The sequence below is a fragment of the Megascapheus bottae genome, chromosome 9 (assembly GCF_031878675.1).
Source record: "Megascapheus bottae isolate mThoBot1 chromosome 9, mThoBot2.hap1, whole genome shotgun sequence".
NCBI lineage: Eukaryota > Metazoa > Chordata > Mammalia > Rodentia > Geomyidae > Megascapheus > Megascapheus bottae.
This window is the reverse complement of record NC_143517.1, coordinates 15037184-15064371: the sequence shown is the minus strand read 5'-3', so window position 1 is coordinate 15064371 and position 27188 is coordinate 15037184.

Here is a 27188-nt window from a genome sequence, read left to right as displayed (position 1 = left end):
CATAGAATGAAAGATAGTTCTGGCTCTATATTTCAGTGGAGTACTATTAATTAGGCTTTTCATGATCATATTGTATCAGTTTGAATTTTAATGATTCTTTATTGTAATCTGGAAAAATAAAGAACCTACCCAGACTGAGCAAGAAGGAAATTCAAACATACCTCAGTTTGATGAAATGTTGCATGGAACACTTTAAATATTATTGTAAGTACCATTGTTAGATAAATAAAGGAAGTGAGTTGTAGGACATGTTTCTACATTTGTTTCTTTCACAAAGAAAGTTCCTGATAGTGCAAATATTATCTTACGAATCTGAATGTTTTATGAGTTAAGGCAAGAGTCTGCCTGGCACTTCGTACAAGTGAAAACTGAATATCTTTTGGGAAGATGATACAATGGGTAGACACAGTAAGGAGAAGTTTGATAGGATAAGATATAGTTTGATAGGATAAAATGTAGTTTGATAGGATAAGATGTAGTTAGTACCCTGCAGGTAAAATACTCCCAAAAGTATAGCTAAAATTGGTCTCAAAGATGTTAAATAAAAGGGTAACTGTATTTATAAAAATATTTCTCAAATCAAATTCCTTTGGAAATCTTTCTAAAATAGTTGAAATTGAATTGGTGTTCTTTCAATCTGTCAGGAAAGCCACCTGAGAGTTCTTAGACATTTTCATTCAGCATGCCAGTGCTTCTCAAGGCATTTCTTAGAACCATATTCATGGAGCAGTCTGAAGGAATGGAACAACATTCCCTTCTTGAACAAAGAGCAGGTTTGCCTACCACTTAGTACTGGCAAAGAAAATACTTTTCTGAACTCAGCTGCAACACAAGGCCACCAAGTACAAGCATCCATGTGGCTTGACTATGGAGCCACCAAGATACTTGCCATGACAAAGAGTATCAACACAAACATTATGCTTGTTCTGGTTGCTGTGCTGAAAGCATTAAAGCCTTTTGCTGCTGATCTAAGACTCTATTTACCAGAATCTATAAAACAGCATTTAATACATCAGTTTATAAATGCAGTAAAATCCAATCAGGGCCTTGATTTGTATCAAACACCATTCAACCACAAGATGATGCCATCTTTTACTTGGATGATTGCAATAGTTTCCTTATTGGTGATTCCTTTGTGGCTGATTTCACTACAATCCTCTGGATCATTCTGTTAAACCTTAGTGATGATGTTACTTCCATTATAACATGCTTTGTTGGCTTCCTGTATTCCTTAGTACATACTATGGACCTACCAATCCTGTATTTTCTGCTTTCTCTTCTTTTGAGGCCTTATAACTAACTTACTTATCTTACTGTCTGTCTTCCCTACTAAGATATAAGATCTGCGAAGGAAGGGAATTTGTTGCTTCTAAAACAGCCCCGGATATACAATAGCAATAAATGCACCCAATACTGAAAAAAGGGCTGTGAAAGTAATCAAAGAACTCTTGAATGCAAGCAATAAGAATCTTACTCAATTCTTTGACCTCATTGATGCCAAAGATGGACTGAGAAAAAGTAATTGAGTCTAGATTCTATTCTGTATATAATCAATGTTGCCCAGTTGACTTAGAATAATACATCCTTATTCATAAGAGCTCTATGATTTTACTGTTTTCAGTTGGATGGATATTGACTTGGGTTTGTCAGGCAAGTGTAGTCTCAGAAAAAAAAAGATGAGGTTACAGTTAGATAATAATTGTGAGCCAATTAAAGTGATTCAGATAGAGGCTATCCATTGGTCTGAGCTTGGGAGGGAGCTCACCTGAGTGTGAACATTGATAACTCAGGCAAATTGAGTTCTGAAGAAGAAGAAATGGCCAAGACTGTGAAAGCATTTGTGGGAAACCAGCACCATGATCATTTTTGCTGTGCTCCATTGGTTAAAGTCAGAGCACTCACCTAGATGGAAGCAGAGAGAGATGTAGACTACCTCATGAACAGGAAAGATTGCAGCAGTCATCCTTTTAAAAAATACATATATAAGGGTTATTATAGTTACACAATTAAGTAAATAAGTACATTTCTTGTCAAACCTGTTATTCCCTCCCTCTTTTCTATCACTTTCCCTCAGCCCTCACAGATTCCCTCTCTCCCAAGTCATAAAGTTCATTTCCAAAGTATTGTCTTGTGAGTACCGCTGTTGCATTGGTTCACTGTCTTTTGTCTCACCATTTTGTGATTTCCCCTTCCCTTCCCAAGATCAGATAAACTTACATACAAGACACAGGGTACCAAAACAAACACAATTGATCACAATGATCTCCAAAGAAGAATAAATTACAATATGAAGGGTCATCAACAATAATTCTCATGTAAACTGCATGAGGAAGAGAGACTAATGCTCACGGGAAATGATATTCTATTAATTCTAAATCTGGATTTTACTTTGTTACAGAAAATGTCTTTTTTTTCTTTTTCCCACTACTCTCAGATTCATGTCCCCACAAAACACATGGTTTGCCTGTTGTTTTTTCATCTCCCTTCACCAAACCACATATTTGATTCACCCCTGATACTCTCAATGGAGAGTCTAAGTATTTCAGTACTTGAGAACACAAATTAACACATTGGCATCTTGATTTACATATCTATCTCTCATAGCTTTATTCAGTGTGAATCTATTCTAGACCATTTTATATTTTCTGATCTGCATAAAATTATATTTCTCTATATAAACCAGAACTCAGAGACCACCACTAACAAACTGTGACATATCATGTTAATGTCCAACTTTTCTTTTTCAACATCATTGTTTCCTTTCTTCAGCCTAAGCTTTTGTGAGATTCAACATTTCAATGTTGTTTTACTAATAATGACTAATACTGTAGAATGAGGTGTTGGTGATTTGGCCGAGAGCTAGAGGACTATAGCATGGGCAAAACATTTTGTTAGACTCCATCTCAAAAATGAGTAGTAAAAAGCAGTGCTAGATCAAATGATAGAGTATCAGCCCAGCAAACATGAGGCCTTGAGTTCAAACCACAGTACCACAAAAATAGTTATTGAGCTCTTAGCTATATTGTATGCCTATTGTTTGCATTATATAAATTAACTCACATCAAGAAATCTTGCCACAAGACTGGAAAGGAGCTTATAAAAGACCACCTAGTTCATAATAGATGCTAATTAGCTCAACTTCTGCACAGATTAACTCCTTTGACTTTTATTATTTACAATCAGATCCACAAACCCAGAGCCATGATATACTGCCATTTTTATTTTATTTATGCATTATATGCAAATATAACTCATAAAGAATATACATAGCCATAGCATATGTAAAACATACGCAGTCATGATATTTTTTCAATTTAAAAGAAGTCACTAAGTTCTTAGTGACCAAATTAAAGCTGATTACAAATTCAGATTTATTATTGTTATTTAAGAAAAAGAACTTGCTATTCCTTTACCAGAGTATATATTCATAGATAAATATCCTGTAAAATCTGTGTGATTCATACTCTGTTAATTTAAGGAGAAAAGGCAGCTGTTTTATAGCAATTTAATTTAACAAAACAATTGATTAACTACTTAGTGTAGTGTAGTAAGACTGTAGCAGCTGTCAATGTGAATATCATCAGCACTTTAATACACTGTGCCCTCCAAAAATCAGACCTGGTTCATTAGAGAACTCTTCGAATGATCTCCTGGTTGAAACACCTTCTAGTAGGCTGATGCACAGTCAGAAGGCTTATTAACATAAAACATCAGGTCATAAAAGATTCATTATCCATTGGCTACTTAGAGTTACATTCATCTTAAAAACAAAAGGTTTAAGTTACTGAAATGTCACGATACACTAACACAGATTTCATTAGAATTAAATGGAAGCATCACATGGAACTTCAATATGTCTATTGGATGCTTACAGACTTCATTTCTTCCTGATGGTTCTTTGCTAGGCATGTGTAAACATTTATCAGTGTCATGCCTGCATGCTCTTCACTGAGCTTTTTTTACTCAGAGTTGTTACTCTGTCACTTGAGCCATGTCTCCAGTCTAGCATTTTGCTGTCTAATTGGAAATGAAGCCTTTCAAACTAGTCTGCCAGGATTGCTTTGAACATTGTTCCTCTAAGTCTCACCTTCTGGAGTAGCTGAGATAACAGGAGTGATTCAATAGTACAAAGCTTCATGTAAACTTTGAGAAATGTTGTGTTGTAGAATTTTATTTCTCATCTCTGAATGAAACTCATCATTTCCTATGCATTTCCATTGATATAATTTTGGCATGGAACTCTTTGAAAAGGATCTCTGCCTCCATATGGCTGAGATTAAAAATGTACACAGATACACATCTGTCCAATGCAGCTCATTTTTTAATGAGTCCTTAAAATGCTAAGTCAAGTTCCATTTGCTTGTTTTTCTCTGTGACATCATCTCTGAGCTGGATAAAGAGGTCATTTTTCTTCCTTTTCTATTTTTTTTCATTTGCTTACATTAATCTATGAAATCTAATACATACCTCATGCTCTGATACACAAATATAAGTCACATAAACATTTATTTCCTTCCCCAAAGTAATAGCCTTTTATTAAAAATAAAACAAAAAAAAGAAAACAGCTGACCTTTCAGTAATTGAATTAAAAATATTCTTGAAATGCTTAGAAGACAAAGATAAGCAATATCAAGAATCATCAGAGAGGTCTTATATAATAATACGCATATGAATATTTTACTTTATCTAGAGAAGAACAAATGCAAGAAATGATGCTCAAAACAGTTCAGAAGTATAAACTGCACAAAGGCAAATGCAAACTGAACATTTGGTCAAATATACCTAACATGACCGGGATTCAAAATTAACTTTGAAAGGGGTTTCAGTTTCCTTGTTCAGAAATCTTTACCAAGTATCTAGTGCTTTGTGGAAATCTGGGAAAACCCAAAGAAGAAATACAAAGGAATTAATTGCTTCTCTTGAACAAATCACACAGTCATTTGCAGAGATCAACTGCACAATATAAACAGTCTTTATATCTTCCTCTGTTCAGCCATACTTGGCAGGGATCTGCATTCCAGCTAACAAGAGTCAGCCTAGATAGAAAAAATATGCTCTTTCTTTCCCCAGTGGCCACTTCTGGAAGACCAGTGAGAAATAAACTTTCCTTTGTGATTGTTCATCATTCCCTAGAAGACTAGAATGGACTTATAAAAGATTCTGCTATGTGATATAATTCAAACAACTGGTAAGTTTTTCAACTTATGGAGCATTTACTGTCACCCTTTTCATATAATTGTTATTGTAATTAATAGAAGGGTTACATTAGATTCACCAGATAGAAGGTGAATTACTTCACAAACTTTGATACCCTTTCTCATGTCTTGGTCCCCATTTCCCTCCCCCCACCCTACCCCCCATCTTGTTTTCCTCCCTTCTCTATCCTATTTCAAACAACCAGATAAACATAGGTATCAGATAACAAGGTAAAATGCTGTAACAATATGAGATAACCAAGGGACAGCAAAAGAGATGAGAGATAACATAGTACATTATGGACAACAACCACTTACTATATGGTTTTTGTTTCTATATCCTGGAGGTCTTTCATTTAGCCTCATCCTATATGTACTGTCACCATTTTTACTTCACTATTTGTTTGGCAAAAGGCTTCCCCCCTAATCATCTGAGATTACTCCTTCTTTACCAATGTATTACTATGACAAAACCATCAAATTAATTTTTTCATAAATAAAAATGAGGACATTAAAGTTTTTCAATCAATTGTTCTTCTGTATTCATATATAGTTAAGTAAAATTTGGGACAGGGAAAGCTTTCATTGCTTTTTTGTGGCAGATTTAGAGACACACCATTTTGACTCCTTGGCAATAGGACCAGCTGCTCAAATTCAAAAGTGTGGTCATTCTTAGTCCCTCAAGTCAGCTTCAGAGGCACAGCCCTCCCAGGTGACTCAAAACTACTGACAGTGTGAAAGGGGGTATAAAGATCTGGCTAATTTGCCTCATCAAGGGACATTCAGTTAATGAGTTACAATTCTCAAGGGACTGACCAGAACTTTGTTGATCTTAGACTACAGTGGATCTCTAATCCAATCTGCTCTTTCCCATTTCATAATATTTCTCAATTCTTACAAAATATGCAGCGCATCAAACGATCTTTGAGTTAACATGTGAAAACCCAACCTGAGATTTTTAGCTCTGACTTTGTATGAGGAGACATTATGACTCTAAAAATCAAAGACTGGGAACCAGTCCTGAGAAACAACAGCTAAGCCATGAATGAATGAATTGGGGGAATCCTTCTTCCCATTCTCAACACCAAGCAATCAGTCTGTGCTACCCCTCCTGCCCCAGATACCAGCAGGACAGGAAGGAAGCTTTACTATGACTGCTTTTCTTTTCTATTGTCTCTGCTGTGGGAGGGAGGAGGGGTAAACTTTCACCCTAGATGGTTATATAAGAAGCCTCTGACAAAAGGTGGTTTACATCTCATTGCCTAAGTGGCTGAACTTATTTGTTTTAGAGAAGCATGACTTGGAGTAGGACCGAGAATTGGAAGTTTCCCGAGTGAAGTGGTTTGTGTCATGAATGTTTGAACTTCTCGAAAGTCAAACAGAAAGACGCTTGTGACTCTGTGTGGGCTCACTTAGGATGAGCCTATCCCATTTAAGATGGCTGGGGCCATGGAGAGGGAACAACCAGAGGAAAATCGATGGGGATGACTACGGAGAAAACAGAGGCCCTGACATAAGACATCATGCATTCTAGGTCCACGTAGCAGAGAGATCCCATCCCATTTCCTCGGGAAGGATGCACAGGAGAGTCCCACAGAAAAGCATTACTGTCCCCTGGAGTGACATGTATGAGAGCATGAAATAGTGTAACACAAGAATTTTAGAAAGATGTCCTGTTCTGCTTCTGCCTCAACAAGTGAGAGAGAGAACTTGGTGAGGAGAGGTTGAGAGGTGAGAAAGGGATGTCCCAGAAGCAGACCTTGCCACTCTCTTTGTGTCTCTCAGTAGACGGCTGGTAGGCCCAGGGAAAAAGAAGACGGAAGGATGACATAAACCATGTGTATTCAAACATTTTAATTGGACTGAGATTTGTATGCCTAGAAACAAAAAGAATTGTGTTAGATGTCATTTAAAAGACTGAGATTCACAGCACTGCCAGCGAAGGCAGCGATTGGAGAAAACATATAGGCATTTAACCTTTATACTTTGTTGCATTTCAACTCTTCCATAAGCTGTGTGTATTTGTTTCCAAACAGTTGTTTCATAATGTTTTTGTGCCAGATGGAGATGAGCTTTCTTTATATTGATTAAAGGTTGGCTTTCCTATCTTATTTTTAGTAACATCCTTAATACATAAGGCAGACAACTGTTTTTTCAATTAACCTTGGGATAAAATGATAATATAGCTGAAGCACTCCAAGCACCATTGGAATGATTTGGTGTACCAGATCAAAAGGTGTGAGAAGAGATCATGGTATGTTGGCTAAAATCAACTTTGATTGTCCTTCAATGTATGGACCAATTGTAGCTCATTGATCCTGCTTCACAGCAGCCTGAAATACCCTAACTCGAGACTCTCCTATTACTCTTCCATATAATATCCCATTCTATGAATCATGCATGTGTCCTGAACTTCACTCATACTACTTAACCCTCAAAAACTCCTATTTTCAGAGTGTCCTATTTGCCTTCTATATCTAGCCTCCATGCCTTAAGCCTACCTTTGTACATCAGGCCAGATGTTTAATGTATGTTTTATCTCCAACATCTTGGTCCCAGTGGCCTACATCTTTAAAACTCCTTAAAGCAAATAGTTTGTGAAGCAGCATTATCAAATGCTTTCTATCCTTAACATCGAAAAAGCATGGTTGATATCATGAACTGTGAATCAATGTTAACATGAATAATGCTGTGTTAAGGATGCTGTAAAGGAAGAGTGTATAGTGTCCTGTCCAGTCATGGAGGACACACATGAGAAGACATCAGCTAAGGCAAGAAGTTCCATTACAGGTTGTCCATCTCTTGAAGTCCATATAAGGCCCCTCAGCTCGTTTCTCTAAGTCTGAAGTGTTCAGAACCAGGGAAGCTCAAGTGTTGTTCTCCATTTGAAAGCCTGAGTCACTTGATGAAGGAGCAGCTGGCAAGTCCTGCAGTCTGAAAACCAACAAGCCTGAAATTCTGACCTGCAAACCTAGAGACAAGCAGCTCTGGGGGGAATCAATCTAACCTTCTGTTTCTAGACCTACCAGCTAATTTGATGGTTTTCACCCACAGGGAGGGCACACTTTTTCCCTGCTACTTCAACCAGGCATGTTGATCTCCACTGGAATATTACAAATAATGGTGTCCTGGGTTTCTAAGTATTCCTCAATTCAAACAAGATGAAATAAAATGAATGATTACACTTTGGGGCTGGGAGTTTGGCCTAGTGGTAGAGTGCTTGCCTAACATGCATGAAGACCTGGGTGTAATTCCTCCATACCACATACATAGCAAAAAGCTGGAAGTGGTACTGTAGCTCAAGTGGTAGAGCTCTAGTCCAAGGCAATGCTCAGGCCCTGAGCTCAAGCCCCAGGACTGGCAAAAAAAAAAAAAAATGAATGAGGGACCGGGAGTTTGGCCTAGTGGTAGAGTGCTTGCCTAGCATGCACGAAGGCCTGGGTTCAATTCCTTGGTACCACATACTTGGAAAAACCCAGAAGTCGTGCTGAGGCTCAAGTGGTAGAGTTCCAGCCTTGAGAAAAATCCAAGGACAGTGCTCAGGCCCTTAGCTCAAGCCCAGAACTGGCAAAAAAAAAAAAAAAAAAAAAAAACAAAAACGATTACACTGGAAAAACAAATTGTTAAATAAAATGTGTGAGGCATAATTGAATTGATTTAGGGTTGTACACAAAGAACCAACCACATGAAAGGAAGCAAGTGACAAGAGAATCTGTAACCCATTAACCAGTTAAGTTAAAAAGAGTTATGTTTACTATTTTACTTATTTTCTGAAGATGCTCTAAGATTATATTGTTGGTTGAAGAACCTTCTCTGGTTCTGGGAATTTTTTCATTTGTGAATTACTTTTATTTTGTTTTATTCTATTTTTTTCTGGTTTAAAAACTCTACTAACTTTAATTGTTCTAAGGTGTTATCTTGTGAACACCTTAGACTCTGACAAGGTATGTGCATATAATATCTAGAGCAGACACTAAGCATGATACACAGAAAGACTCAATGGAAAATGCAGATAAATTAAAATGGAATTCTTGAAGATTATCAAGGCATCAATAGAAAATCAGAAAAATGAAACAAAACAAAACAGGAAAACCAAGAAAAAAATAAGTAAACTTAAACCTTAACGTCTGACTTAAATATAAATGATTTAGATGCCTAAGTTAAAATACAGATATTGGCAGAGTAGTCCATAAAATGTAAAAAAAGAAAGAAGGAAAGAAAGAAAGAAAGAAAGAAAGAAAGAAAAAAGGCTGATTAAAAATTTTTTCACTTCTAATTGGGCACTGGTGGCTCAGACCTATAATCCTCACTATAATAGGAGTTAGAATCTTCTCTGTCAAAAAAGGAGTTGCTTCACATTAGGCATCCCTATTTTAAGAGCTGCTAGTATATTACAAGAAGCTATTTCAGTTAAGCCACATCCTGTTATAAGAATTGTTTTTCTAGGGACTGGAGATGCGGCTCAGGTCATAAGGCATCAACTAAACAAGAATTATTTTTCTGAGTTCTTGCCTAAACAGGTATTTTGCTTTTGGTTGATTGCTTCAGTAAGCTTTTAACCCTCTCCAACCATACAATATTGCAAGATTGAAAAAATCTAAGTTCTGATTTAGCTGAACAAAAGTATTAGGACTGATGCCGAATAAAACCTGAACAGACCATCCAGTGTCCTTGCTTGGGGAAGGATAGAGTAAGGAAATAAGGCTTGGTGAGAGGCAACCAGGAATTTAGAAGCAGTATTCTTAAAACCACAGAAGCAATATCTTCTTTGTTTTAGCACTTGCACTCCTTTATAAGCGATAGTATTCGTCCAAGGAAAAAGAAAAGAGCAAGAGCAGTGTTCTCCATTTGACCTTGATTGCTGGTCCAAACAATTACTGTGCTCTAGAAAGTGAGAAATGATATCATGTAAAAGACATATCACCAGGTGTTGGAAGGTCCAGCAAATGCTCAGGCGGCTGAGATCACGGTTCAAAATCAACCCAGGTAGGACGTCAGTGAGACATTTATCTCTAATTAACCACTAGAAAACCCGAACTGGAGCTATGGTTCAAAGTAGTAGAATGCTAGCCTTGCACAGAAAAGCTCAGGGGACAGCACCCAGGCCCTGGGTTTGAGCCCCAGGACTAACCAAAAATAAAAATGAAGACAGATCATGGAAAAGCAAATACTTGATTAAAAATGACTTCTAAAGCAGTGGTTCTGGATTCCCCAGATGAGGTCAGTATAATCTATTCTTTGCCTACTTATCATATTGAATTTCATCATGTTAATTCTTAAGACAATTTATGATGACTTGAGAATCTCTCCACCAGAAGTCCAACTTCTCTAAGTAGGAACTCTTCTTGCTTAATTCACCTATGTGCATTCATATAGGGTGGTACACAAGTGTACATATGCATACTAATCAAGATACATGGTAAATTTAGAGGAGAATTCAAACAGTGTAACTCCTTAGAAAGGAAAAATAAGTCATAGTTCAACAAAATAAACACAAGGAAATGGGTATTTGGAAAAGGTAGGATGGGATAACAAAGAATGGATAGATAAATGAAGAGAAGGGGGAAGGGTGCAGTAAAAAATACAATGTATATCCTACAAAATAGTCAATGTATATCCTACAACATTTTAAAAAGTAAAAGAAAGGGTGTTTTGGAGGGATGGGTGAGAATGATGAAAGTAGCAACATTGATCAAGATTATATTCATAAACTGCTTTGTTGAATAGCAACTCCTTTGTACAACTACTGAAAGGAAATAAAACGTTTTTTAAAAATAAAGTTAATTTCTATATTTTCAACTTCTACTTTTTTGTTAAAATGAATTGCCTGAGAATAGGCCTGTGATAAATCCCATCAGCTTTCCCTTTCCTACTTCATCTCACAACCAAACTGATACCACTTACTGATACCACCCATCTTGACTATTATCCAGGTGTTTGAAGCCTTCTTCAATCAAGTCACCATAAAACTTTGAAATACTTTTGCTTCTGTTCTAAACAAAATTGGAAATAAGTAATAGGGTGCTTGGCACATATTGAGAAAATTTGAAATCAGATATTTGTTCAGCTGGATGAGGAGTCAGAATTGTGGATATTGAAGCAAAAAAAAAGTGAATTAGTAGTGTATACCTGGATTATTTTACTCTGTGAGAAAGTCAGGGAAAAGTTCTGCTATGATTTGAATATTCATGTGGGGGTTAAGTTATCATCTTAATTCCCAGTTGATCTAATATAACAGTGTTGAGAAGTGAGTTCTTTAAAGGATAGTTAGAGTTAGACCATGAAAACTCTTTTTCATGCTTGAATCATTGCCATTATCATAAGAGTGTGATGCTGGTAAAAGGACGAGTTCAAACCATTTTTCCTCTCCCCTTCCTTCTCTGTTCTTCCAATTTCTGCAATGAGTTAGCACAGCAAGAAGACTTGCCAAATATGAGTTCCTTCACCTTAGCCTCAAGAACTATAAGAACAGTATTTTTTTTCTGTTCTTTACAGACTATCTCATCTCAGGTATTTTATTATAAAAAGCACAAAACAGAATGGGACAAGCTCTTTGTCCTGACTTTCTGCCTCTTTCAAAATTACAAGAGTTAAAAGATTGGCAAAAGGGCATGTGCTTTTTTTTAAAAAAAAAAAATCTCTTCTGCTCTCCATTTCTTCTCTGAATAATTTAGAGCAAATGTCAATAGGTAGGACAGAACAAAATAACACGAAGAGAAAATAAGGAACCAAATCTATCATCAAAGAGTGGTAATCTAAGCAGGATAAAGGGAATAGGGCAATGGAGTTGGATAAGATGGGAAGTTCGTTGCACAGAGGTAGAATTAATCAAGTAAGCTGAATATATTCCTAATGAATCCACATTCCTCACTTTCAAAGATGGGATATATGCATAAGTACAGATGCATATGGATATACACATATTAAAATGTGCATGTCTATCTAAACCTTGACATCTTAGGTTTACAAATCATTTTCAGTAATATATCTAAGTTTCTTCATTCAATAGAGTGTTAATTGTAATAATATCTTAATGTAGATGAAAATATAATTGGTCTTATGATCACAGAGAACATAAAAGCTAATTTCAGTTTATATACATTTTTTACTGCACAAAGATATAAAATGTTATCAATAAAAGACCTTCAAGCATAAAAATATATTATTTCACGATAAAATTTTGTGTAAGAAATGGAATGGAAATAGTAGTTCAAGGAGAAAATGGAACATTGTGAAATTTCTGAGCTTATTCATGTGTTTTAAAACTGATGGTGGAGGAGCCAGGAGTTTGGCCTACTGGTAGAGTGCTTGCCTAGCATGCACGAAGACCAGGGTTCGATTTCTTGGTACCACATACATAGAAAAAAAGCTGGAAATGGTGCTGAGGCTCAAGTGATAGAGCTTTAGCCTTGAGAAAGTCCAAGGACAATGCTCAGGCCCTGAGCTCAAGATCAGGACTGGCAAAAAAAAATTGATGGTGGAAGGCATAAAATTACTGTAGTATTTAGATCACACTACATAGATACATTGACAATAATATTACAAATTTCTCACCAAATGTTGATCACTAAAATATGCTATCACATCTTTTGAAGCTTTTAAATTTATCATAAAAAAATTCCATTGTTAACTTTAAAATGGTCAGAGGAGATTACAAAATACATAAGGGGACAGGAAATGAGCCTTTTGATAGATATTTTATCCACATAAACACCTAGAAAAGTGGAAATCCACAAAATTCATTGTTTGTATGGATATATCAGCAGTAAGTGATGAACCTGAGAAGTTCTAATTTACTTTTATCCTCAAAATCCCTCTCTGTACCTATACTTCCCCAGTTTTTCCTTATCCTACTCCACGCTCTGTCCAACTAATCTGTCCATACCTTGGCTATTTGACTCAGAATAACTCCAAAGTAAACCAGTAGTGGGCTTAGCTGCAGATTATTGCATTAAGGCTTCCTGTATGCCCTCCCAACTTGCCTCTTATTCATGTTCTCGTTTGGGTATTAAATGTGCTTGCATTTCCTGATTTTTCTATAAGCTCCAACATGTCCACATGTAAAGATATATCAGGGGGCTTGGTTGATGTTTCTTTTGCAGATCTTGCATATATCTCGTCTTCACCTTCACTACCTTAGCTCTTATAGTAAAGTCTAGTTATTAAACAAAGCTCTTATTCTCATAATATGCTTCATGTCTAGCTAGAATAATTGGTACCTACAGTAATCCCAGAGTAACAGAATCGTATCATTAAGATTCTGCTAGCTGATCACTTTTGTGCCCAAATGGCAATTCTTCCAATGGAACTCATTCTTCGGGCAACCCTCAGATTTGGTGTCTGCCAAGCCTTCACAATCATGTGAGCCAATTTCTTAAAATAAATCCCTTCTTCCCCTTCTCTCCCTCTTCACTCCTCTTCCCTCTTTATTTAACCTAGTGGTGCCTTTTGCTCTTTCCCATGACACTTTAATATCATTGCTTACATGGGTTTTTCTTTCTTATGTGAAGAATGATTCTTTGGGTATGTTGATTCTTGTACAAATCCACACCAATTATTCCCTAGTGGCTAGTTTTGAAGAGGAACCTGATTCTTCAAACCTCTGAAGCATCAGTACAAGCCTCTGCTGAAGTAGAAGTGAGGCTCATTCTCTACCTCTCTTTGAAATGATCCATTCTCACCTCTGGAAATGTCTTTCTAGTCTAACAAACTTTGCTATTCTTAATAAACTCTGCTCTTGCTCTTACTTTATAAAAAGAGAGAGGGGGGAGGTGGAGAGAGAGAGAGAAAGAGAGAGAGAGAGAGAGAGAGAGAGAGAGAGAGAGAGAGAGAGAGAGAGAGAGAGAGAGAGAGAGAATTAGCCATGCTCTGGTGGCTTAGACCTATAATCCAAGCTAAGCTACTCAGGAAGCTAAGATCTGAAGATCATGGTTCAAAACTATCCAGGCAGAAAAGCCTGTGAGACCCTTACAGTTAAGTATCCAAAAAGCCAGAAGTGGAGCTGTGGCTCAAATGGTAGAGTGATAGCCTTGAGCACAAAAGCTCAGGGATATCACCAAGGCTCTAACCCACAGAGTTGTAAGATTTGAATTCAATAATATGCACTTAAATTAAAAAATAATTCACATTGCCTGAGTGATTCATAAATATTCAATGGTCTCTTTAAGTTATCTATCTTGTTTAATATCAACTGGTTAATTGATTATTTGATATACTCAGTAAATATGCAAAAGCCAATTATACTGAAGACCCCACATGAAGGTACAACAGTGAACTAAGCAAGTAAATGTCCTATTGGAAGGCACCCCTGATGTTTTCATCTTTTTGTACCATCATTACATGGTAAATCCTATAATCAACACAAAGACACTTACCACAGACTTGTACATTTGGCATGTGATTTATGAAATGTCTATCAGCCTATTCCAAACAATTTCTCTAGGAAAATATTACAAAAATAACATTAGTACTCAAGTCATTTCTTTCTCAAAAAATATCCAACCTTGGTTCAAAGCCAGCCTGGGCACTAACGACACTGAGACTCATCTCCAACTAACCACTAGAAAACTAGAAGTGGCACTGTGGCTCAAAGGGTAGAGCTGAAGAGCTCAGGAACAGCACCCAGGCCCATAGTCCAAGCCCCACAACTGACAAAAATAAACAAACAAACAAAAAAACAGGGTTAATTGGAAGTCTGTCTTCTTATTCTTCCTGTAAGTACAGAGGGCCTAATGTGGGCCAAACCTAATGTTAAATATTATTCAATGTATGGAATCTGTCCACAATGACATATTTCTAGTATAAGATATAGCCATATTAAAATAAAGATTCAATGAAATACAATACTACTATACTTTGAGAATGTAAAGGGACAGTAGGGATTAGCTCTATTGGGGAAAATAAAAAGGTAGACTTTGTATGAAAAAAATACTGTTTGAATTTAGACTTGAAGGACAGGGAAGATTTTCCAAGGTAAAAGTGTTAGAATCAGAGGACAGAGTGTATGCATAAAGATAGTAGCCTAAACTGGAGTTACTGTTGGGGAATTACAATAGCTTAGTGTGTTGGAAAACAGAGAATAACAGTAGAAATAGAAAGGAGGCTAACAAAGTAGGTATAATACAGCCCTAGAAAAACTGAAGCATGCTGAAGAAGTTTCACTTTCATCCTAAGGATAGTCAAAGCTATTAAAATGTTTCAATAGAGACAAAGTATAATTAAATTTGCAAATAAGACACTCATATGTAGAGAACTCTATTAGAAGGAAAAACAAAACTGACCTGAAGTGGGTTATATCTTCTCAATGTTACTCTTTCGGTGTTGGGATAGCTCAAGAACTACCAGGACTCCAGTCCTCTACAAAAGCTTCCTAGAAGTCAGAACCTTTTATTCTGGACTTTAATCTATCAGTAGTTTTATCTATTGTCTGTGTTCTCTGTTTTACAGTCACTGCTGGATCTCTGGATCATAGCCTTTCTTTCTCTGACAAAAGCCATATATACTTCTAGTCAGATCTCCATTACTCCCTCTGAAATGCTCGTGGAATGTTTGGATTGTCACTGGGGTCCTTCAGTTGCATTTGGATTGCTTAGATAGAGCCTCTTAGCATCTGTGCTCAACATCAGACTCCTTCAGTTAATGCAGGGGAGCTCTCTCTGGGTTAACTTGTTCATTGTAAGTGGCTAGTTAAATAAACAACTAGTTCTAATTACAGTACTTGTCATAATAATAAAGGAGTACACAGTTACGGCTATGTTAAAATCTCATTTAAGTCCTATTGCTAATCCCTTGCCATTAAGGAAAATCTTTGCTACCTGATGTCTCTAGGTTTCTCCTTAAAAATATATCAAGCTATAAAGACCTCCAGGATATAGAAACAAAAGCCATATAATGATTGTTGTCCTTAAAGTACTATGTTATCTCTCATCTCTTTTGCTGTCCCTTGATTATCTCATATTGTTACAATATTTCACCTTGTTATCTGATATATTTTATATATGCTTAATGGGTTATTTGAAATTGGAGGGGAGGGGGGAAATCAAGATGAGCAGAGGGGAGAGAGGGAGGGAAATGGGGACCATGAGATGAGAAAGGGTATCAATGTTTGTGAAGTAATGCACCTTCTATCTGGTGAATGTAATGTAACCCTTCTATTAATTACAATAAAAATATATGGAAAAAAGGTGGGGGGGCTATAGTTCTTCACATGCTATACTTGAACTTTTAAAGTTTATGCTTTATATGTATATATATATAAATATATCAAGCAATAACAAAAGAAAAGAAAAAAACATCAAAACCTCTAATCACCTTTAAGAGCAGAAAAAGTTGAGGTATATCATCCACTAAAACCTAATAAGGCGGAACACAACCAAAATGATTTGGTAAGCCTTATAATAGCCTAACATAATGAATTCAGTGGTGAAAAGCTTTGATTTCTTTTTTTTAATTGTATTTTATTGTTGGGGTAATACATAGAGGGGTTACAGTTACATTCATCAGGTAGTATGTGCATTACTTCTCACACATTGATACCCTTCTCTTGTTTTTGTCCCCCTTTCCCTTCCCTACCCCCTCCCAATCATTATGTTTTTCCTTTCCCCTCCCTATTTCAAATAAACAAATAAACATATAAGTACTTTTCTAGTACTTACAGAAAAAAAAAATACCCAACTTGAACTATGCTTTCTTGCTCTATTACTTCAGTCGTCATGGAGATTTGCTCAAATTGAGGATTTAGTAACTTACAAATATTGAACCAAGAGCTAAAAATCTTTTTGAAAAATGCTAAAATCAGCCAGGTACCAATGACTCATGCCTGTAATCCTAGCTACTCAGGAGATTATGATCTGAGATTCACAGATCAAAGCCAGCCTGGGCAGGAAAGTCTTTGAAGATATTATCTCCAATTAACCACCAAAGGCCAAAAATAGATCTGTGGCTCAAATGGTAGGGCAATGGCCTTGAGCAAAATGGCTCAGAGACAATGTCCAGGCCCTGAATCCCTGAGTTCAACTGGCAGGATGCATGTACATGCATACAAGTTTCAATAAATGGGATCTCTAAATTAATTATATAGCTTGAAACAAACCCATACAATAAGAAATGTACAGATAATATTCACATTGATAAATTAGAAACCATTTGTTTTACTTTCTAGCTCAGGGAAATGCTCAAATAAACCAAACTGAAGACATTAATTCAGTGGGCATCACATAATGGCTACTCTCTAAAAAATAGTTTTCTAATAATAGTTTCTAATAATAGTTTTTTTCTAAAAATAGTTTTCTAATTTTCATTTACTCAGCAAGCATTCCTTGAGAATCTATTAAGTGATATACTATGTGCAAGCATTTTGTGTACATTACTGAAAACAGATAGACAGACTTGGTGCCTATTGTCTGGGAGGCTACAAGGAATGTGTACAAAATGAAGAAAATATTCAGCCAACTGAGTTACCAAATAGTCAAGTGACTTTATGAACTCTATGGAAATGATGGCTGGGTTGTTTTAAGACTTCTAATCTGAAAATAATTATGTTGATTCCTGACTCATACATTTAGAGAAAAGTAGAAAGTAGAGCACTAATAAACTCATTTTAATATACAAAGTATATACTTAAATGGTTATGTAAGCTTTAGAAATGTCCTTACAGTATTATCTTTCTTTTGCATGGACAGACATTACTTATTAGAGACCCTGAGTTTTGCTGACACTAGCTGTGAATATGTAAAGACGGAAGAGATTTCCAGATGGTTCAGAACTGATAAAGGAGAAACAACAACCTGGAGACATGGGAAGAAGGAAAGAATTTTGATGTCCTTAGTATCCAAAGGCAGGAAAAGGAAACTCTGAGAACCCTGAGCTAGTCTTTGTATCTCTCTAGATTGAGCTAGCCAGTAAAGAGGAGGGAGAGGCAAGCGAAGAAAAGACACAGTGTATTTAGAAATACAAAAAGACACACATTAATATCAGTCCATTCACATATATAATGTGATTAGAGCATCTTTCAAGAAAGATGGGAGAAGATACCATTTCTCTTCAATTTCCTTAGAATCTAATTACATTCCTAAAAGAGAAAATATTATGTACCTTTAAAAGTACTTAAATTGCTATCTTTTTGTGATGATAATTTTATTTTCAAAATATTCATTAGTCAGGAGGAAATTTTGATAGCTAGTAGGCATGGGAGGATTTAACAGTCTCCTCAGGTAAAATGTGAGAGATGAGTTGATTTACATTTCAAAGGCAAGATGTATATGATGTTTGAAGGAGAAAATTCAGAAGAGTGAAAACAGAGACAATTTTACAGGGGAGATAAGAAAACTTCCTATAACTGTTTTACACAAGAGTACTGGGCTATAGGAAAGGTTAAGGATTCACTGGATGCTGATGCAGAAGTTGTCAGAATTAAAATGAAGTTACTTTTGTTAAGTGCTGAGAGAAAGAGATAGAGAAAGACAGAGATAGAGAAGAAAGGAAGAGGGAGGGAAAGAAGGGGAAGAGAAGAGGGGAAGGGTAGAGAGGAGAAGAATAGAAATCGAAGGGGAGGGGAGGACAGGGAAGAAAGGAGTAGAAAGGAGAGACTATGACAAGTCACAGTCAAAATGCAGACATAATAAAAGTTTATGTAGGGGCCGGGGAGTTTGGCCTAGTGGTTGAGTGCTTGCCTAGCATGCACAAAGACCCGGGTTCGATTCCTCGGTACCACATACATAGGAAAAAAAAAAGTTTATGTAAAGTTAATGTTAGGTGATATATAAGAAATAGAAATGAATTTATTGTTTAGACATGGTGGAATTTACAAGAAATCTTTTTATGTTTGTAAATATATCAACAACCAAAAAGATTCTGAAATCCCAACACATCTTGCCGCAATTATTTCAGATAAAGAATAATCAGCCTACCAGAAATATTGCTATGAGAGAATCATTTTGAGGATAAAACAATGTATGTGAACATAATCTCCTTTCTTTCTGCATCATTTTTTCCTTTTTTACTTCACAGTTTTGCTTAGTGGTGGACTCAATTCTAACACAAGGAGCTACAAAATCAAAGTTACAGGAGAAGTAAATTTCTTTTTTTTAATTAGAGAGGATGATGGTTTGATATGATATGATATGCTATGTGAGGAGTTGATATATCTTTTTTGGAGTAAGAACATTTAATCCTGATTTTAGAGACGTCATAATATTGGAAATAGTGCTTTGCTATTTCTCACAATGGTACTTTCAAATGTTTCCCAACATATGAAGCCTCTAATCTACCCTTTCCTAGAACTTCATTTGCTTCCTGGGAAATCACAAGATTAAAGCCATATGGGACTGTATTCCCAGATTCCCACACTTTCACTCCCAATCATGTGTTCACTGGTTGTTTTTCTTTTACTTCATACTAATCCTTTGAATCCTTTTAGTCTTCTCCTTCTTAGCTTATTATTAAATAACATTGCATTTTTTTGCAGATCCAAACATACCAAGTACAGTGCTATAGTTTCACTCAACAAATTTGTTGAGTAAATAGGTGATTTGATGTTAGAAGCCAGTGTAATAACATTTTTCAAGTGGGAGTGAGAGAACTAGAATGTCCGTGTCAAAATGTAGGGATTTTTTGTGACTATTAAGCAAGCTCTAGAGAATCAAAGAGAATTTTAGAGTTTAAGCCCTAACACTGACTTTAGAAGAAGAAAAAGGAGGGCTGAGATGTGCCTCAGTTCTAAAATACCTGCCTAAGAGGGAGGGAAGGAGGGAAAGAAGGGGGCTATAAAGAAACTGACAACTTGTGATAGTCCATTTTAAATTATAATAACAAAGTATCTGGGGCTATCATTTTATTCAAAAAAAGAGTTTTACTTAGCTGGTTTAGAGGCTGAAAGTATAAGATGGATCAGTCCCTTTGGTTGAACTTCTAGGGAGAGCCTTCTTGACTATATGGGATCATGGAGTCTGACATAATATGAATGTCTGAGTGAAGGACAGAACACATGGCAATACACAGAGCCAGAGAGAGAGAGAGATTCAGGGGTCAGGCTTACCCTATCATAACAACTCACTTTTCCAAGAACTAAGGTCTGATTGTTGACTGCAGTCTAAACAGTGGGTCCACAGTACACAACACACCAATGCTGGCAACAAGTGTTGAAATAACTATGGCTGGCTTCTGGAAGGACCGGGTTGGTACGTAGGATTTTACAATTGTCATCCACACCTAGTTTTCTTTGAAACCTTGAGGTGGAATTCAGCTAGGTTAGCCAGATTTAGCTTTAGCAAGTAAAAATATAGAATGTTAAAGTTGAATTTCAAATATACAGTAAAAATAGTGAACATACTTTTGTGCTATGATGTTGTGAATTGTGCTAAGATGGTTCTTGGGTTCCAGACAGTATCAATTTTTTTTAATAGCAGGATAAACAGAAATAGCTTAGATGTTGAGAAAATATGATAGTTGGAACAAGAAAGATTCATTACAAAGGGAGAGTTTGGGAAGAATTTTAGAAGAAAGTGACATTTAATCTGGGCCTTTTAAGGAAAGAGAGCAAAAATAGCATAGAAATACCTCGTTGTTTGTGTTTTTAGGGCAAAAGGGGTATCCTAACAAAAGGTTTCAATGGGATGAATGCAAGGGATACAGTAGCTCAGGCTTTGGTGTGAGTGGAACTATGCTAGTGAGGGAGTTTGATCATGAAATCCACTTGTAGATGGCTTGTCATTATAGGTGGAAGGTTTGCAAATATCGCAGAGTTTGGATGATAACTAGAAAGGTCAGAGTTGAGAGGCAGGGAGACTACTTTCAGAGTTCAGGACTGTGTAAGGATTGTCTTATGAGATGTAAAGGACACAAGGAACTGGTCTGGGCTAAAGAGCAGATCCCCATCACCTGACTTTCATATTTTCTGTGAATTGCTAGAATTAAGGGATGGGAAAGAAAGGTAAACCCTGTGCAAAATACCTGGTGGATATTTAAGCAGACTTTTTTTTTTTAAGTTTACTCCTTATGCGTCAGTGGTGAAGGCTGTGGGTGTTTGTTTTGCTCTTCTTCCTTCCTCTTAACCAGGGCACTCAGTTGGGCACTCAGGAACTGGATTTCTGAAAACAGCCCTGGATGCCTTTGCCCCATCTCTGGCAGTCTTTGTGCTCTTAGCCCCTCAGGAAGACCAGTAGACGATGGGGAGGGAGGTGGGCCCTGCGAATCTGGCGGGGGGGGGGGGCGCACACCCCGCAGGTGCCCACTGCCAGCCCAGCTCCCAGCTGAACACCGAGGGTGCCCCACCCTCGCCTGGGCAGCCAGCGGCCTCCCCCCGCAGCGTGGGCCTGGAGACCGGGAGTCTAAGGGATTCAGTTCCAACTCAGACACAAAACCCCCCTTCCCCGGGCCTCCAGGGTGCTTCTCGGGAAATCCTAACTTCTCCCCCGTGTCTTTGGCCTTTCTTCCTGCCGGGATGAGTAAACAGCGCGGGTTTTCCAGAAGCGGCCAGGCGGGTGGATGGGGACGGGGAGGAGGCGGGGGCAGAGCTGGGCGGTGCGCGTGGGTCGAGGGGAGGCCAGGGGGTGGGGACTCCACGAACTTTATAGTTGAGCTTCAGGGACCCGCGGTGACACTGCGGTTGGCGCGTAGAGCAGCCCAAGCCTCGCCATCTCAGACGAGTCGTGGAGAGAATCGCCGCAGACTCGCCACCCGCTCCGCGCTCGCGCGCGCGCACTCACACACCCCGCTTACAAAAACACACTCCCCCGGCTGCCCACCCCCCCGACCGAACCACACGTGTCCCGGGGCCCGATGGAACCGCTCGGCCTCCAGAGCCTGGTCGTCGCCGCGGCCTTGCTGCTCCTCGTCCTGTATGTGCTCACCCGACGCACCAGGTAAGCGCCCTGGCTGCCCTACCCGGGCCACGCATGCGCCTGGGTCCCCGTCCGCGCCCCCCACCCCCACCCCAGCCACCACCGCGCCACCCAGATGGAAAGCCAACCCGGACCCCTCCAGGGTTTGCCGCTCAGGCACAACTCGCTCCAGGCCACTGGCAGCTTTGGGGAGCTTGTGGAGTCACAAAGGCGACTTCTGCACACTGAGGCATATATAGGAAGGGTTTGGAGCCCAGCTGGATTTGGAGCTTAGAGCATCCGTTGTAAAAAAAAAAAAAAAAAAAAAAAAAAAAAATCTAGATTGGCCTTAGACATTATTCATCAGGCCTGTGGCTTTTGCATGCTTTTATGTGTCATGTTGCTGCGTGTGTGTCGATGCTTCATGGCCTAGAATTCATGGAGCCCTTCAGGAGAGGAATTTTCTTACATTTTATTCACTTCAAAGATATATATCTATATATCTGATGCAGAATATAAAAACAACCAGGATTCTACCTTGTGCCTCAGTTTACTTGATTGGACTTCATCTGAGAAAAGAAACGAAATAATAGAACTTTTACTTTGCAGGAATTTTATGAGAAGTAAGTGGGGTAATAGTGTATCTGTTTATGCCCGTGACCTATTATTTTTACACAGAAGTGGCTGTTTTTGTTTTTGGTTTTTTTTTGGTCTAATTTGAAACTTGGAAGTGGAGTTCAAATGAAATCATTCACTTTAAGTTTTTTCCACCCTTTTTCTGTTTGTTTGTTTGTTTTTTAAAAAAACTATCACTTAACAGGTGGGTTGAAGTGGCTCAGGCCTGTAATCTTAGCTACTCAAGAGATTGAGATCTGAGGATCTTTTGTCAAAGCCAGCCCTGGCACAAAAGACCTTGGGACTCTTATCTCCAGTTACTCACTAGAAAAGGGGAAGTGGGGCTGTGGCTCCAGGGCTAGGGCGGTAGCCTTGAGCTGAAGAGCTCAGGGACATGGCCCAGGCCAAGAGTTCAAGCCCCACAACCACCCCCCCCAAAAAAAAAAATTAAACAGATAAGTTTTTGGTAGATAGTAATTTTGTTACTTTAAATTAGATTTACATTGTATATATCAGTACATATGTATGTGTGATTTAGGTTGTAAACATTTTCTTGCAACCCCACTGATGTGTACAATGAATACTTAGATAAGGGTATTGTAGTTCCTCCCATATGAGTATTCAGATCTTTCTAGAATGTGCAACAAGCTCTCCCAGGTTGTCTTCTCCAGGAGTTGTAATTTTGTCCGAGACGCCAAAATGAGTAGGGAACTAGGATTACCTGACTCCTTGTAGGTTCTACCTTCTCTATTTTTAGTGTCAGCTAAAGCTAGTTAAGGTGCACTCCTAGTGGAAAAACTTGGAAACAGTTAAGTGGAGTGAGTCAGGCCAAAAAGACAAACAATGCATGTTTTCCCATATATGTGGAAATTAGATATAGCTTACAAATTTGTTATTAAATATGGTGGATGATTTGCAAGAGTATGCAAATGCATTAACTGAAATATGGTAGATACAAGGGAGAACCCAGTGTACTTGCTTTCTTTCCCTCTCACTCTCAACTCCCTCTCTCCCTCTCTCCCTTTCTCCTTCCTTCCTTCCTTCCTTCCTTCCTTCCTTCCTTCCTTCCTTCCTTCCTTCCTTCCTTCCTTCCTTCCTTTCTCCTTCTGTCCTTCCTTGATGGGAATATGAAGTCTTGGGCATGTCAGGCAAGCCTTGAACTACTGATGCCGTGTTTTGGATGTTTATATCCTCAATCTACCCCTATCAATTCATATTCTGAAAATTTATCCTCAATAGTGATGATGTTAGGAGTTTTGTCATGTAAGGACCCGGATGTCACTTGCCCTCTGTGAACCAGAAAACAACCTTCACTGATGTGATTTTTTTTTTTCTGACCTGCAAAACTGAAAGATTTTTTTTTTATAAGCCACCGAGTTTGTGCTGTTTTGTTGCAGTAGCTCATATAAACTAAATATGAGGAGAGTCAGACTCTAAACCTTGTCTCTCCAGCACCAGCTGAAGTTGGTTCATCTTCTAGTGGATCCCTTTCTTTGGGCTCTTGGAAGCCTTCCCTGCAGATGTGCACTTCAGGAGTAGGCAAGAATTTGAGGGTTGTTTATATTCAGATTTGGGGGATGTTTCCCTCCTTATTTAGATTTTTCTTTTAACTTTCCAGTCACTTCAGAAGCCCCAATTCTTCCATGTCAAGTAGTATTCTAGGTTTTTGCTTGTGGTTTTGATGTCTGCAAGGAATCTCATTTGACATGGATTTTTGTTCTTTTTTTTTTTTTTTTTTTTTTTTTTTTTGCCAGTCCTGGGCTTGAACTCAGTGCCTAGGCACTGTCCTTGGACTTTCTCAAGGCTAGAGCTCTACTACTTTAGCCTCAGCACCACTTCTGGCTTTTTTTCTGTGTATGTGGTGCCAAAGGATCGAACTGGGTCTTTGTGCACTCTAGGCAAGCACTTTATCACTAGGCTGAATTCCTACCCCTACGGCTGCCTTTTTAAAGCTATTTTTCAGATAGTGCCTCACACTTTTTACCTGGATCTGGCTTTGGATTATGAACCTCCTTATGCTAGTTTCTTAACAAGGATCATGTTGCATTATGTCTGGTTTGTTTACATGAGTTTTACTAACTTGTTGCCCTGTCTGAAATAAGATCTAGGTGATCTGTTCCTCCTACATAGCTGGATCAAAGTCCAGAGCCACTATGCCTGACTCGAATACCTGTTGACTTTTCTTCATGACTGTCCCTGTCAGGCTGCATTATCAGTTACTTGCTTGAGAGTTACTCTTGAGCCATTGTAAATAATTTCCACCAGGAAATGTCTTTTAGGTGCCACTGTTTATCTAATCTATTTACAAAGGATCTTTTATTTCTTCTCAAGTTAGCTGTAGTGAGCTTTTTGTCCTCCCTCTTCATTCTTCTTCAATTTGTACCTGCCAAAAATGGCTTCTTTGATAAATTACTGAAAAAAATCATAAAATAAATTTAAAAGGGTGGTAAAACCTCAGTTTGTATTTTCTTATTATATTCACCAGATATAGAATTAGTCTATCAACTTTGTCTAAAAGTTGCTAAAATGTTTACTTTTAGGTTTTGTACTGATTTTGCAGATGGGTAAGTTAAACAAAGCAAAGCAACCAAAAATAACTAATCCCTGGTTATGTCACAACATAGGTATAACACTAAACTTTAGAAATATTGTTCTAGCTTCATATCTCTGAGCAAATCCTTGTTGGGAAGCAGTAAGTTTTCGCTTTTTTGTTGTTGTTGTTTTTTTTTTGTTTTCTGTGGGTCACTGGGCTTGAACTTGGCCTGGACCCTGTCCCTTAGCTTTTCAGCTCAAGGCTACCACCCTACCCCTGGGCCAGGTTGCTGTCCCGGAACTCTTCAGCTCCCTACCCTGAAGCCAAGCCCCACTTCCTGTTTTCTGGATGTTAATTGGAGATAAGTGTCTCAGGTCTTTTTGTGCCTATGTTGGCTTTGAACCTTGATCCTCAGATCTCAGCCTCCTGAGTAGCTAGGATTAAAGGCTTGAGCCACCACCCCCAGCTAGGTTTTCCTTTGTGACTGAAAGCTGACCAAGTCTAGAATGCTGAAATATCATAGACAATCTGGATTGAACGTTTAGAAGACAGTTGGCATGCAGACTTGACATACTTGGTACCACCTGGAGACCTGTTTCTCCTAGGTACTTGACAGTTTTCCTTTCCCCTCTCAGCTCTCAGTCACACCCCACATCCTCATGTCTATCAATTGCTGTCAGAAATAAGAAACAAGATTAAGATGATGTTTAGATCAGTTCAAGTCCAAGTAAAAATTCAGTGACTTTTTTTTTGGATGTTGATTTGTTGATATTATTGCTTCACACCACTATTTATTTCTCTATTGATTGGGGATTTATCCCAGAATCTCTTGAATACCAAAAACTGCTATGCTTATATAAAATACTTTAACTCTTTCCTAGATTGCTTATTATACCTAGTACAATGTAAATCCTTATTACATTGTATTGTTCAGGAAATAATGACAAGGAAAAATACCTGTTTAGTACAGATGGTATTATTTTCTCAGTGTTTTGAATCTTCAAGTTTGAATCCACAGATGCCTAACCTAAGGCTGTAAATGCTCAACAGTGTGTAATTACTCCTGGATCCATCGCGTTGTTATCATCACCTAGGGAATAAGGAGAGCTAGGCTCCCATCATTAGTGGATGGCTTCGTTTCTTCTTTTTTCATAATGGAATATAGGAAAAGCAGTGGGGAGCTGAAAGTGAAGTCATCTTCTACTGAAGAGTGTGTTAAGAATAACACATGGAACTTTGCATTTTTTACAGAGGAGGTGTTAGAGAACTCTCCAGATACTGTAGTGGCTCTTGCTCAAATTGATAATCAGTTAACGCACTGTGCTAAAATTCCCCTTGTTAAAGCCAGGGTTTGAATTCTGCTTTCTGGCCTTCTTTACTATTCTATTTTGTTACCTTTCAAGGTAACAAAAAAGAGGTTGTGAGAAAGAATGCTTTTGCTATATGTTGAAGGAAGATGCTGTCCCTGAGCAAAACTTTTGGTGATGAACCTAATTTTCTTGGTCATGGAAGGTAACCAATAAATCAGTCATCAAATGTTCATCAATGTCTCTTAGACCACCACTAAGGATTGCTAAGTTCTGTAATCACATATTGGTAAATCCCAGAAACCCCTACTATATCATCTGTTTGTTGTATATCATCCGTTTGAGAAAGTCATTCTCTCAGGACTTTTGTTGGGTTAGCCCAAGCCTTTTATCACTATATGGATGATGTGCTACTTAATTCACTTTGGTGGTTACAAGGAAATATAATACACTGAATGGTTTTCAAACAACAGTTTATCTCCCACAGTTCTGGAGACTTAAAAATCTTAAGACTAAGGTGCTAGAAGATATGGTTTCTTTTAAAAAATATCTTTAAATAGGTAAATAAAGGGGTTTCAATTCAACGTGTCAGTTTATGAGTATGCTCATGATTTCTGAGAACATGGCAAAGGAAAATGGAAATGTGTAATGTTGCATCACCACTAAGATTCAGGGTCTGGGTCCAACTTTTTCTAATGTATCCCCTCATTTGTTCTGTGCT